Source organism: Dipteris shenzhenensis, chromosome 5 (genome assembly GCF_047967505.1).
Source record: "Dipteris shenzhenensis isolate YYH24624 ecotype China chromosome 5, Dip_SZ_1.0, whole genome shotgun sequence".
Lineage (NCBI taxonomy): Eukaryota > Viridiplantae > Streptophyta > Polypodiopsida > Gleicheniales > Dipteridaceae > Dipteris > Dipteris shenzhenensis.
The window spans coordinates 60,559,224-60,575,190 of NC_141600.1; positions in this window are offsets into that span (position 1 = coordinate 60,559,224).

A 15,967-nucleotide genomic window follows, 5' to 3' on the forward strand; every position below is an offset into this window, starting at 1 on the left:
GCTTTGGATGGTTAAAGTCACCACAAACCCCATTTTCCATCAAGTGTTATGTACAACTATCAAAAAATATTATTTGAGGTGTGTTATTCGTATGCGCACATACCTGATGGGCATGATAATCTTCAATTATGTCAATCCAACCTATGTTGAGGCTTGTACAAAGTATCCTGCCCATCGGATATGCTTTGGATGGTTAAACTTGCCACAAACCCCATTTTTCACCAAGTGTTATGCACAATCACAAAAAAACATGCTTTGAGGTGTGTCATTCAAACATGCACATACCCGATGGGCATGATACTTTGAACATGTATAAATCTAACCTATTTTGAGCTGTTTCCAAAGTATCATGCCCATTAAATATACTCTGGATGGTCAAAATCATCACAAACCCCGTTTTTCACCAAGTGTTATGCACAACCGTAAAAAAATAGTATCTAAGGTGTGTCATTCGAATGCGCTCACACCCAATAGTCACGATACTTTGTGCACATGTCAATAAAACTTGTGTTGAGTCATGTGCAAAATGTTGGGATATCTCAAGGTGTATGCCTCAGGCGCACCTTATGTTTCTATGTGTGAGTGCTAGAGGCACAGTTAGGTGCCCACAAGCACAGTTAGGTGGTGAAGAGCCACATAGGATGATTGAGAGAATCTAGGAGCAGATTGAGGAGATGATTGTGGAGCTCTGAAGTCATCAGTGATGTCAATGAGCATGTATGAGGTGCCTACTTAAGGACCTCACTCTTCTTTATTCTACAAGCAAGTAATGCAAGTATTCTGAGTTTGTGTCCACTCTTTCCTTTCCTTTCAGCTTACCAACATGGTATCGGAGCCCTTTGATCCCCCTTGAGCCCATTTCTGCCACATCATCATCTTCTTTTTCATCTTCTTCTTCTCCATTTTCCTCTTTCTTCCCAAAATCTTTGAGAGCTTGGTTCTCCACCTACAAACGACCATTGCCCAAACCCTCTGAGCTGGAAACTCCTCTAGTTTGGGCGAACTTCTACCTGCAAGCAATTGAAGAAAAAACGTCTGTGGTGGCTGCCATTCCCCAAACAGCGCATTTTTCGCCATTTCTTCTATTGCTCAATACTCCCTGCCTGCTCCGCCATTGCCTGAGCCCTCTTAGGAGTAAATGGGCGACCTCAAGACGAAGATTTTGAGCCATTTTTCAGCTCATTTGGTTCAGTAACGAGGGAGAAATCGTCAAAACTCAGGTTCAGCCTGTAGCAACTCCCCCAGGCAAAAGTGCGCACCATTTCGTCCAGCCTCTGTGCTGGACCCTCTCTGGTATATGAGCTTTCTTTTGCTTCAGAAAGCCCTCTTTTCCTTGCTTTGAAGAGTGAGCTACAAGCCCTCCAAGTTCAGCCTTTTGGTTTTGACAGTTTTGGACAAGTTTTTGAAGATGATGTTACATAAAATGCTACTCTAGCATTTCTAGTTTTTTGAAACTTTCAATAACTTTAGTACAAGTGTGGCTTCAATTTTGTTTTGAATTGCTAGACCTGGTTTTGATTGGAAAGTATTCATTTTAGCCACCTCTATGAAGCATGTAAGAAGAAGCATCATTGTTTGAAATTTGGTCACAAGACTTTGCTACATTAAATGCTTATATTTTGAAGCATTTCAGTTGTTATTCTAAGCCCTGTAAGAGAGAAGACACTGCCCAATACCTGGGTTAGACCCTCTCATGGCTTGCTTATGCAAAATATGTGAAAAGCCAAAACATAAAGCAATGTCTTGTTATGCTACAAAGGATGAAAATGTCAACCTGACTTCCTTGTTGAAGATTGCCAAAACAATGGTTGCCAAAAAGGAAGCAACTACAAAGCCAGAGATCTACCCTCTCATGGCACTTTTATTTGACTCCAAGTACAAGAAAAAGATGAAGGTCAGATACCTAAGATATGCTTCTCTACACAACTATGGAGATGACAAGATAATTGTTCTCTTGAAGGATATGATTTCCAGATCCACTTGTTCTATCATAGTACCATCTTATAAGGCACTAGACACTGCCCATGTGGTAAGACCTTGCCTTGACATGGATATTTTGCCTCCACAAGATGAGGCATCCCATGAAGATTATGCATTTTAAATCATCTCTATGTATGCTCCAGATCTCTCTTTTTATGTCAAGATACTCAGCCTGGATAGTCCTCCAAAATGAATGAAATAAACTATTGTGTTTTTGTGTGTTTTGTAAACACCTCTGGTCACCTTATGATGTAGGCCATGTGTATGTTTTGCTCCATGGTACCTCCTGCAGACATTGTGTGCATGTACATGCAGGGGAGATAACCATTGGAAGGTCTTTTTGTATCCCTTTTGTTTACCTTACACCCAAGGGAACCCTTGCTAGCATGAGAACCTAGCCATAGATTTATCCTTGACCACCATGAGATGGCATGAGAAACTATGAGACTAGATGTATCCTTGACGTAGCCTGAGGCATTCCCTTGAGGGGGGGTTTGTTGGGATATCTCAAGGTGTATGCCTCAGGCACACCTTATGTTTCTATGTGTGAGTGCTAGAGGCACAGTTAGGTGCCCACAAGCACAGTTAGGTGGTGAAGAGCCACATAGGATGATTGAGAGAATCTAGGAGCAGATTGAGGAGATGATTATGGAGCTCTGAAGTCATCAGTGATGTCAGTGAGCATGTATGAGGTGCCTACTTAAGGACCTCACTCTTCTTCATTCTACAAGCAAGTAATGCAAGTATTCTGAGTTTGTGTCCACTCTTTCCTTTCCTTTCAGCTCAAGGTGTATGCCTCAGGCACACCTTATGTTTCTATGTGTGAGTGCTAGAGGCACAGTTAGGTGCCCACAAGCACAGTTAGGTGGTGAAGAGCCACATAGGATGATTGAGAGAATCTAGGAGCAGATTGAGGAGATGATTGTGGAGCTCTGAAGTCATCAGTGATGTCAGTGAGCATGTATGAGGTGCCTACTTAAGGACCTCACTCTTCTTCATTCTACAAGCAAGTAATGCAAGTATTTTGAGTTTGTGTCCACTCTTTCCTTTCCTTTCAGCTTACCAACACAAAATATCATGTCCATCGAATATGCTTTGGATGGTCAAATGCGCCACAAACACCTTTTTTCATGAAGTGTTATATGCACAACCGCCAAGAAAGAGTACTTGAGGTTCATTATTCGAATGCACTCATACCCAAAGGGTACGATGCTTTGAACAAGTATAAATAAAACCTAATTTGAGGTGTGTGCAAAATATCTTGTCCATCGGATATGAATTGGATGTTTAAATGTACCACAAACCCCGTTTTTCACCAAGTGTTATGCACAACTACCAAAGAATAGTATTTGAGGTGCGTTATTCAAATGCTTTCATACCCAATGGGTAAGATACTCTTCTTGTGCATCAAGACAATCTATTTTGAGTTGTGTGCTAAGTATCATGCCTATTGTAATACAATCTATTTTGAGTTGTGTGCAAATTATCATGCCTATCATATATGCTCTAGATAGTCGAAGTCACCACAAATCCCATTTTCCATCAAGTATTATGCACAACCATCAAAAAATAGTATTTGAGGTGTGTTATTTAAACACGCACATATCCAATTAGTATGATACTATTGATACAAGTAAATCTAATAGATGTTGAGCATTGTGTAACGTATTGTGCCCATCAAATATGCTTTAGATGGTCAAACTCGCCACAAACCTCATTTTTCACCAAGTGTTATGCACAACCGTAAAAAACACATGCTTTGAGGTGTGATTCAAATGCGCACATACTCGATGGGCACGATACTTTGCAAGTGCATCAATACAACCTATGTTGATTTGTATGCAAAGTATTGTGCATATCAAATATGCTCTGGAGGGTCAAAGTTGCCACAAACCCCATTTTTTAACCAAGCGCTATGCACAACAATGAAAAAATAGTATTTGAGGTGTGTCATTCGAATGCCCTCATATCCGATGGGTGCTATACTTTGCATACACATCAATATAATATATTTTGAGGCATGTGCATACTATCATTCCAGTTGGATATACTTTCGATGGTCAAACGTGTCACAAACTTCATTTTTCACCAAGTGTTATGCACAAGCGGCAAAAAATAATATTTGAGGTGTATTATTCGAATGCTCTCATACCCAATGGGCATGATGCTTTGCACATGTGTTAATATAACCTAATTAGAGATGCATGAAAAATATCATGTCCATCATATATGCTTTGGATCGTAAAATGCGCCACAAACTCCATTTTTCACGAAGTGTTATGCACAATTGCCAAAGAATAGTATTTGAGGTGTGTTATTCAAATGCCCTCATACCCGATGGGCACGATACTTTGCACACATGTCAGTACAACCTATGCTGAGTGCGTGCAAAGTATTGTGTCCATGGATATGCTTTGGATAGTCAAAGTCGACACAAACCCACTTTTTCATCAAGTATTATACACAACCGCCAAAAAATAGTATTTGAGGTGTGTGATTTAAATACGCACATACCAGATGGGCACGATAATTTTAAATTGTGTCAATTTCACCTTTGTTGAGTTTTGTGCCAAGTATCATCATTGGATATTCTTTGGATGGTCAAACTCGCCACAAATCATATTTTTTACTAAGTGTCATACACAACCGCCCAAAAACACGCTCTGGATGTGTTATTCAAACGTGCATACACATGATGGGTATGATACTTTGCAAGTGTGTCAATACAATCTTTTTTTATCTGTGTGCAAAGTATCATGCCCATCAGATATGGTCTGGATGGTCGAAGTCACCAGAAATCCTGTTTTTCACCGTGTTATCCACAACCGCCATAAAATGTATCTGAGGTGTGTCATTTGAATGCACTAATACCTGATGGGAATGATACTTTGCACACACATCATTACAATCTATGTTGAGTCGCGTTCAAAATATCGTGCCCATCAGATTTGCTTTGGATGGTCAAACGTGCCACAAACTCTGTTTTTCACCGTGTCATGCACAACTGCCAAAAAATAGTATCTGAGGTGTATTATTCGAATGCTCTCATACTTTATGGGCACAATGCTTTACACATGTATGAATATAATCTAATTAGAGGCGCATGAAAAATATTGTGTCCATCGGCGGATATGCTTTGGATGGTCAAATGCACCACAAACCCCATTTTTCATCAAGTGTTATGCACAATTGCCAAAGAATAGTATTTGAGGTGTGTATTCAAATGCACTCATACCCGATAGGCATGATACTATGCACACACGTCAATCCAAACTATGTTGAGGTGTGTGCAAAGTACCATGCCCATCGAATATGCTTTGGATGGTCAAAGCTAGCACAAACCTAGTTTTTCATCAAGTATTATGCACAACCACCAAAAAATAGCATTTGAGGTGTGTTATTCAAGTGGGCACATATCGGATGGGAATGATACCTTGCATTCATGTCAATTTCATCTTTTTTGAGTCCTGTGCCAAGTATCGTGCCCATCAGATATGCTTTAGATGGTCAAACTTGCTACAAACCCTATTTTTCACTAGGTGTCATGCACAACTGCCACCAAAAAACACGATTTGAGGTGTATCATTCGAGTGCGCACATACCTGATGGACATGATACTGTGTGTAGGCATCAATCCTACATATTTTGATGTATATAAAAATTATCATGCCCATCGGATAAGATTTGGTCAATGTTGCCACAAACCCCGTTTTTCACCAAGTAATATGCACAACCGCCAAAAGAAACTATCTGAGATGTGTCATAAGAATGCACTCATACTTGATGAACATGATACTTTACACATGAATCCAACCTATGTTGATGTGCATGTAAATTATCGTGCCCATAGTATATGCTTTGGATGGTCAAACTCGCCACAAACGCTCATTAGGGAAATTTGGAGCTCAATTTGGGGCCCTCTAAGGACTTCCCTTGAGAATATTCTCTCAAAAAAGGGGGGCATGGATAATTTTTTACATTTTAGCTTAAAACTTTCGGACTTTGGCATTTTTAGAACCTACTCTTTGAGGGCTTTCCAATGTTATATAGCATGATGGGGTTTGGACATGCGAATGGAAAGATACATCGAAGATTCCTTTCTTATAGGAGAATATTCACGTAATGTAGGAAGATTCCTAAAAGAAAGGAATCTTCCCTATATCTTTCCATTCCCATGTCCAAACCCCATCATGGTATATATCATTGGAAAGCCCTCAAAGAGTAGGTTCTACAAATGCCAAGTCTGACAAGTTTTGAGCTAATATGCAAAAAATTATCCATGCCCCTCTTTTTTGAGAGAATATTCTCTAGGAAAGTCCCCAGAGGGCCCCAAAATGAGCTCCAAATTTCCCTAATGTTTTTCACCAAGTGTATGAGAATTCAAGGTGTGTCATTCGAATGTGCTCATACTAGACGAGCACGATACTTTATACACGTTTTTTATAAGCTGGAATTTGAAAATTCTAACCATATAGATGACTCTATATGGCTTATGCTGATCAATTTGAGTACTTGGAGGGCTAAATTTGGGTCTCATACGAGGAAGTTATGTTAATTTTTGGGTGAATTTATCAAATTTCAAGTCTGAAATATTAGTTAAACTAGAAGGGGAAAGATTGGGGGGGGAGAGGAGGAAAGGGGGAATGGGAGGAGGGGAAGGGGGAACGGAGGAAGGGGGGAAGGGGAAAGGGAATGGGGGCAGGGGGGAATGGGGGAAAGGGGGAAGGGGGAGGGAAAAGGGAGGGAAGGGGGAGGGGGAAGGGGGGAAGGGGGAGGGGAAAGGGGAGAAAGGAAAAAAGGGAAAGGGGGAGGGGGAAGAGAGAGAGAGAGAGAGAGAGAGAGAGAGAGAGAGAGAGAGAGAGAGAGAGAGAGAGAGAGAGAGAGAGAGAGAGAATGGGAGAGGGGGAAGAGAGCGAAATGTAAGTAGGGAGAGAGAGAGAGAGAGAGAGAGAGAGAGAGAGAGAGAGAGGTGGGGGGGAGAGAAGGAGTGGGAAGTATATTTACTTGTAACTCATTTTCAATCACACCCTCCCTCTCATTGTGTTCCCCTCCCTTCCTCTCTCCCTCTCCCTCTCCCTCTCCCTCTCCCTTGCATTGCTACGCTCCCTTTCCCCTCTCCCTCTCCCTCATGTTGTGCTCCCCTTCCCCTTCCCCTCCCCCTCTCCTCTTCCTCTCCTTTCTCCTCCCTTCTCTCCCTCCGTCTTCTCCCCCCATCTCTCCCTCCCTCTCTCTCTCTCTCTCTCTCTCTCTCTCTCTCTCTCTCTCTTTCTCCTCCTTCTCATCTCCTCTCTCGCTCCCTTTTTTCCCCGCCCTTTCAAGTGTCCTCTTGACCTCAAATTCAAGAGGTGTATAGTGTGCCCAAGAGATCACGCTGCCAAGGCGCGGTGGCAATAAAAATAAAAAATAAATTTTTATTTTTTATTTTTAAAATTTTTATTGTCTTCCCTTCCTCCTCGTCACCCACCTCCCCTCTTATCTAATTAAATTTATTTTTAAAAAATTATTCCTCCCTCCTCTACTCTTCCCTTCCTCTCTCTCTCTCCCTTCCTCTCTCCCTCTTCCTTCTACTCTCACCCTTCCTTCTACTCTCGCCCCCATCATGGTCGCCTCCCTTCCTCCCTCTCCCTCTCCCTTGCATTGTGCTCCGATCCCCCTCTCCCTCTTCCTCTCCTTTCTCTTCCCTTCTCTCCCTCTCTCTTCCCTTCTCCTCTCCTTCCTCCCTCCCTTGCCTAAGAGATCACGTTGCTACGGCGGCGACAACAAAAAATAAAAAAAAATTAAGTCTCTTCCCCTCCTCCTCGTCACCCACCTCTCTCCCTCTCCCTTCCTCACTCTTCCCTCACCTTCATTCCTTCCTCGATGCTTCCCCCTCTTCTTTCCTCTCTTTCCCTCTCCATTCCATGTCTCTCCCCCTTCCCTTTTCCTTCTTTCCCTCTCTTTCGCCCTCCATCAAGGTGCGTCATTTGAAGATGTGTGCTTCACTCAGTGCAAACGCATCTTTAAAAACCTTTCTAGCTATTGCAAGGTGTTTATAAAGTGCTTTGAGATTATACCGATGTTGCTTTTTGAAACTTTGAAAGGTGTTTATTGACACCATTATTAAGGCTTTGCGATTTTAGAGTTCCAAAACAATAAAAGGTGTTTATTAGCACCGTTATTAAGTCTTGGAGATTTTAGAAGACTCAAATGGTAAATTAATCTCATACATTGACCTTAACTATAGAAATATAAATATAAAAGCCTTACGGGCATGCCCATGCCATGTGGACAGTGCAGTGCATTGGTCCCACCATATGTATAAATGGCCTTTCATCGATGAACCAAGGACATGTACGTTCCATGCATGCATGTGCAGCATTGTGTGTGGCTCCATATCTACCATATTTTAGAGTTTTTGAACTCTCAAAAGGTGTTTGTTAATATCTTGAAGATTTTAGAGGACTTTTATGGTAGATTAATGTCATGCATGGGCCATACATACATACATACATACATGCATACATGCATACATACATACATAAAACCATACATGCATGCATGCATGCATACATACATACATACATGCATGCATGCATACATATAAATTGCTTTTATTAATTTAAGTGTAATTAAACTATTATTTTTTATTGAATTATTAATTTAAATTGTTATTAAGTGCAACATTGTAGAGAGATATTCTGAAATTTATTATGTGGAAATGACAGTGCCAAAAAGTAAACTTTTGTTTCTCGAACAACACTTTCATAAAGTAAACTTTTCATTTGGGAAGGAGTTTTAGGATTAGTCCAAATGTAGACATATGAGTCCAAAATTAATCAAATAAGTGTTGGTATGCATACTTTACGGGAGGATGCACATCCTTTTTAGCTTTCTGATATGAAGTTATCATTCCCACGAGACCAATCAATGGTGTGTTGACACTCTAGCTCCCTCACCCAACTAACTCAGGAAGTATTCGGTGATAACCCAACCCAGTGCCAATGCTCAGTGAAGATGCTTTCTCTTGCAATCCTAAGGTAGATGTGCTTGGGTGCAGAACATATGCCAACATATATACACTTGGAGGTCTAGGGCTAGCTATTGTAGGAGAATCGTGTGATGACAGGAGAACACCGAGTCCAACATTCACTCATATTGAATAAAACCAACTTGATTACAACCAAGCTGACTCGTCTTGCAGTGAACACTCCCTATCCTAGCAAGCTCAGGTTAGAGGAAGAGAACTTAGCACACTGCTCTCTTGTTCTCTTCTCCACCTATTACAACCATATCATTCTACCTAAGAAACCGCCTTCCAAAAATATATTCGCTCAATGTGCCGACCTCCATCTGCTGATTGGTCATGACATCCTCATGCTAGCAATTCTCACACCATACTAATGATGTTTGTCTCATATTCAACTATAAACTCAAATGGCCACATTCGAATGGTTCTACCTCACTCTCCTCTCTCTTAGAAAACTCAAACGCAGTTCTTTTCTAGGTTTGAAAAATACCAAACAAGCTAACATATTAGCATACCCTCCACTTGAGAATGGTAAACATAGCATCACCTCAAAGCAACCTAAGTGAGATGTATAGTGGTGTTACACTTGTAAGAAATGTTCAAGGAGGTGAAATAAGAGTAGAAGAGAAATTTTTGAAATAGAATAAGTATGTAGACAAGAGAAAAAGAGATAAGAAAGAGACCTTGACTTGGTTATACTTGAGTAAAGAAAGATATCTAGAGGTTGAGTATATCTCTATACAAGAAAATCAATCTTATTTTCAAAGTCTACTATCATGGAAGGACTCGAGAGCATCAAGTCTAGAAAGAAGAAGAGGATGAAGACAAGGACAAGTAGTCCTCAACATTTACATAAAAGATGTCATGTTCCCTATCATCTGAAATGTAGAAATGGTACATGCATTGCACTGACCTGGACTCCTATGAGTCAGCAAGGAGATTGGCATCAGACATGGAAGAATCAAGCAAATGAGTGTACATGATATGCACAAGAATTGTTATCTGCTTATTGTACCAGTGAGCACTTTGTATCTCATCTTGTTCTCGAAATGAATAATTTTCAGTAAAATCTATGATGGATACAATAGTGTCACGGGGAAAATTGGCAAGGCACGTCCTGAACTGCTTATCCCCTATCAGGTGGCCGTGAAATTATGAAGCACATATTTTGGGATGGATTGAACCATGTGACCTATAAGCTCCCTTGGCCATCTCTTTTTATCATATCCTTCAACATTGAAATTTTCAAATCTCCTCCATAGAGCAACATGGTTGTCTTCCCTCATTTCATTTGGATAGACATTGAATGTCTTCTTCTTCAGCTTTAAACTGCAATGCTTGCATGTGTCATGAATGCATTCAATCCTGTGCCACTCATGGTCTCCCTTTGGACAAACCCCTGGCTTCCACAGAGACCATAGGCTACAAAGTAGATTGATTCAAAATCTTAGAAATAAACTTATTCCTTTAGATCAGGATCTGGACTCATTTGGTCCTGACAATGAATCACTTGACATCATGGTTAATGAGAATGGAAATTTGGTGAGTGTTATATCACTCAGATAGAGATGTATACTTTCACAATTATGACACGACATAGACATAGAGACAAAAGGAAGTGTGCCAGGTGGATTTACATTCATACTCAACAACAAGAAGGTAATCTTTGGAGAATAATTTGATTGACTATGTTGGATTTTATATACTTTTATTTGTATTTTAATTGTGATCACTTCTTGTCAATAGGTTCTTTGAAGGAGGTAAAGTACAATTCAATGCAGAGAGATCTATAACCAAATCATTGAAATCAGTCAAAATTGATAATTCCAGATATTACACGATCTATAACTGGTCTATGTTTCCACTATGTTCTTAAAGTTAAATAAAATTTGGTTTCTTGTTCCTAACAAATTGTTTATTTTCAGGAACCTTAGTTTGGGGCAACAAATTGACTCAAGAAAGGCATGAGAAAGACATCAATAATTAATAGCAAGAACAACAAAGAGCCTTAGAACTTTTGTACAATGATATTTCTAATATCAAACTCCATTGTAGAGCACTCTCTTTATGGAATCTCAAGGTTGTACAATTTCTCTGAAATATATATTCAATTTTCACGACCTCTCTCTCTCTCTCTCTCTCTCTCTCTCTCTCTCTCTCTCTCTCTTCTCTCTCTCTTTCCCTCTCTCCAAAGATAGTACATATTTTGTCATTTTTGGTATCAATAGACATCAATATAAAAAGAATTTATTACGTGTTACAAACCAGAATCATCTTTGAGGGAGTACAATCTGCTGTAGTTTTTGGATCATCTGGATCCTCCTTCGTTATAGGCTAGTTAGACTTGCAGATACAAGACCATAATGCGAGACATGTGAGATGATAGATTTTTAGTACATTGAAATCTATAAAATAAAGTGATGGAACACAAGAATGATATAATTATTGGATTCTCATCATGAGATATTTATTGTATATAATAAGTTAGACTTCAACAAAAGTAAAATCAATTTAATAAATTGAGAGGCGAGTTGTCTGTTGAGTGAAGTAAAAGATGAAAGACCAAAAACGTGAGAGACACATGAGATGATAGAATTTTCATTAGTTTAAATCTATGAAATAAAGTGATTGAAGACAAGAATAATAAGACTGCCTTCTTTCGTCCATTCTAGTCCTTCTACATGCACATTCTTCATTCATCACTCTTAAATTATCATCTCCCCACCCACCATGGATGTCCTTGGCATCGTTGGAGACATGGAGTCTAGAATCAATAGTCTCAAAGAATGGATTATTGACCAAGGAGCAAGGAGAGACACAAGAATTCAACAAGGCTCTCCACTGACATGGATGGAGAGAGAGGAATTCGATGCACAGAGGTGGACAGAGAGGGAGGAAACTCAGAAGATAGCAGAGAGCGAAAGACTTTTACAATGTATTATAAAAGCACGACAAGATCTCTTGGACTTCTTAAGCAACCTATGTTATCGAAGCACTCGGTATGGTCGATTTGATGTAGATGCTAAAAGAACAATAAGGGCCTCCCAAAGAGATTATAAAGAAACAATCTGTGACTGCTTGAATATCTTCCTTTATTGTAATTATGTTGAGGATACGGACGTGGAGTCCATGGAAGATTGGGTTGTTGACAAGATAAGAGATACTAATGATGAGATCTTCTAGTGTGATCTCGGCCTGTGTGGCCTATAATAGTCGTTAATCTTATTTTGTATTCTCTAGAACAAGCTTGGTAGGGCTGAGTAGATCATATTAGAATTTCTAATACAATTTATTTTTTAGTAGCAAATTCTCATGTAGTGTGGCTCTTATGACTCTATAATGTTATAAACTTTGACCCTATACTATGATTTGAGTAATCTTATTATTTTGAGTTGCAAATTCTCATCAAGTGTATCCATGATAAATGTCCCTTATGTATCCATGAGAGAATGCCCCTTATGTATTCACATATTTACTAAAATCAACCAAAATAACATTGTGAGAGAAGGAAAACAAGTCACACATTTAATATGTATCCATGATGAATGCCCATTATGTATTCACATTTAATACAATCAACCAAAATAACATTATGAGCAGCAAAATCACAAATACAAAGTTTTGCGACTTTGCACTTTTACATGCATCACTTGCCAATAAAGTTTTTCTACTTCAAAAAATAACTCATGTACATGCTAAACCCCATCATAAAGCTTCAGAATGAAGTGGATTTTGATGCTTCCTGTGGACTCCATTGTGATGCTTTGGAAGTAGACTCTATCTCTCAAGGCTTTGATGCTTTAGGCATGTATGGACTCTTCCTTCATGCATAGAATTTTTCTACTTCCAAGTGTGGACTCCATTGTAATGGTTTAGGTGTAGAATCTAGTGGAGGTTGTGATTCCCTGGGAATATATTGAATCTTTGCTTTTGAGTGTGGGGTAGATGGTGATTCCTTGGGCATAGACTCCTCGGGAGGGTGTGATGCCCACAGTGTAGAATGAGTCTCTACTTCCACTCAAGGACTTTGCTGGGATGCTTTGGGCATAGACTCCCCAAAATGGTATGATTCTTTGGCCGTAGATTGAGTCCCTACTTCTGGGAGTGGACTCCCTTCTTATGCTTTGGGTTTATACTCCTCAGTGAATCTCAACTTTTGTGGCGGTTGGAGTCAATTTTGATGCTTAGGAGTAGACTCTTTCAAAGGCTATGATGGATTGGGAGTATATTGAGTCTCTACTTCCTCGAGAGTCTTTGATGTAGACTAGGGTGTCTCAATTATTTTAATTGGAGATTGAGTAATTATGAATCGAATAGTATGAGCCACAAATGTATATAGTTCTACATTGGAATATGTAGACATTGAGGATTGTGAGCCCTTCACATCAAATATTTCATCGAGGAGCAACTTGTAGTTGTGGCACACTCTCCACCCATAGCTGTATGGATCATTTTGCTCTACAACCTCGCATCGTTGTTGTAAGTCCATTGCTTCTTGCAAGTCACCATCATAGTTTGTGACTTGTTCAATTGCACTTATTAACCTTGATGTGGACCTATCCATCATAATATACAAGGGAATGAATAAGTGCATCACAAAAGATACATACCATGAAAGTTACAATGCATTAAGAGTAAGTGTACCACGAAAGATATATACTTACGCTAACACATTGCCATGATATCTTGGCATTGAACTAGCAAAATAGCATTTATTGGCTTGTAGGTCCAAAGCTACCAAACTCCAATGTTTCCTACATGACCAATTAAGAATCTTTATTATTTGACTTCATCTTATATCTCGCAAAAGTAAATATGAGGTTGCAGTGTCACTTACGTCTCATTATATGGAAAAATGATAACTCATATGTTGCCTATGTTGAGAGTTTGCAGCCAAGTGCAAAAATCTTCTAGTGACTTTTTAGTATTGTTGAGCCATGTAGAAAGAAGGGAATCTATGATATATACACACTTTACAAAATTTACAAGAAACCAAGATATCATTATACTACATCAAAAAATAACCAAACATTAGTTCATTAGATTTAATCAATATATAAATACTAAGCCAAGATAAAGAAAATAACCAGACATTAGCTCATTAGATTTAATCAATACATAAATACTAAGCCAAGATAAAGTTTGTATCAAACCTAAGGGCAGCCATTATAACTTTATCATTAACCTCTTTTCCTTGATATCTTAGGATTTGAAACTCTTTTAGACCAAATGATAGATATTGAGGTCGTTGTCCAATCACAACCTGAATATCAAACTTGCTTCCTATTTCTTGTAGCTTGGATAAATCTTTAGAATTCTTAAGCATGAGCCGCAACATCATCATATCCTCTGAGTTCCCATAGAAGCGAAGTAGTTGACTCTCTATATCAAGAAAGTCTTTCGGTGATCCTTTTATTGTCATAAATATTTCACTTTCAATTTTTCCAACAATCACCAAGGATATATTGTGGCCTTCTTGACTTCAAATCCACGTGAACTCATTTCTTCTTCCTTCCCCTCTGCTGTCTCTAAAAAATACAAAAGCTTGTGAGATTGATAGGTTATAGTTAAATGTAATGCTAGTAAAAGAAAAGTAAAGGGTCATACCAGGATATGTGTTCACGATTTCTTTGCGTAATCTTGTGAACCAGGAAGATCATCCATGTCATCGTCTACATCACCTTTGTCATTATATGGGGAGCCATCAAGATCTTCCATGTCATCATCTCCAATCCTCTTATGTTCCACCTCTTTCTCATAGCTGATAGTTAGATTAGCTTGCAAGTGGAAGTGTGCCATGCAAGCCTTTCTTTCAATAATATTAGTGGAATATCCTTTTCTAAGAAGATCTTCGACGAGGTTATCTTACGTTTTGCAAAAATATCATGATTCAATCTTTTAGACTCAATAAAATATTTTGTTGGATGCTTAAAAATGCATATTGTAGCCATATAAAAATTGAAGGGAAGAACCTTTGACATTTGCTTTGTAGTGAGCCTTCTTGAGTCCCTTGCTTGTCTAGCAAGTTCATTATAGGTATATGCATAATGCTGACCATCAATCGGCTCAAATTTACAATGCAGCAAGAAATTTCTCTTTGCCTCTTTCAAAAATTTCTCAGAATTTGCTTCTTCACCCTATTCATGCAGAATTTGTCGAAGGCTTTGAATGAAGAATTTGCTGAAAGTCTCCTCAAAATGGGTAGGTCCTTCAAACATAGCTCCATTGTCATGGCTACCTATATTTGGATAGAACATGATTGAATGTAAGCCCACATTAGAGACTACGGGCTTCTTGCCATCCACCAAAGCCTTAAATATTTGCATCGCATAAGATATATCAAGGTTCCTATTATTGGTAAAAATAGATGCTGACTCCACATCTCGAGCATTCAGAAGATAGGGCTTTTGTCCCAATATTATCCGACATCATCTTCTATGATCGTCTCATTGAGATGCAAATTGAGATTCTTTATTGACATTAGCTCATCTTGATCTTCCTCAACCTCTTGATCTACTAACTCTTCTTCCTCTATATTTTCTCTGTCCTCCTCTTTACGTTGTCTTTTTTTCAAAGTAGCCTTTGGACTTGTGTCCTCTTTATCTTTTACCTATACTTTCTAAATGGAGGAATGTTGTCCTTTTGTGAAGTAGCCTTTGGAATTGTGGCCCTTGCAATACTATTCTTTTCTATTTTGCATCTTTCTTTTCCTTTGATAGGTTGTAGCAAAGTGGTTGTGGCTCATCCTTCCTCTTCCTCTATCTTTTGTATTTCTTTAGGCCACAATGGTTGTGTCACTTCTTCATTTTTCAGTTCGAATGCAGCATATGCTTTTGCTTCAATCTCAAAGAGTTTGCGTGTAGACCTTTGATGTTGGGCTCCTTGTCTGGGCTGCTTCTAAGCCAAACTAGGAACTCTCTCATCCTACTTGTCTCCTCTTTGTTTTTGTACAAAACTAGCATCCATCTGATCCTGCTTGTG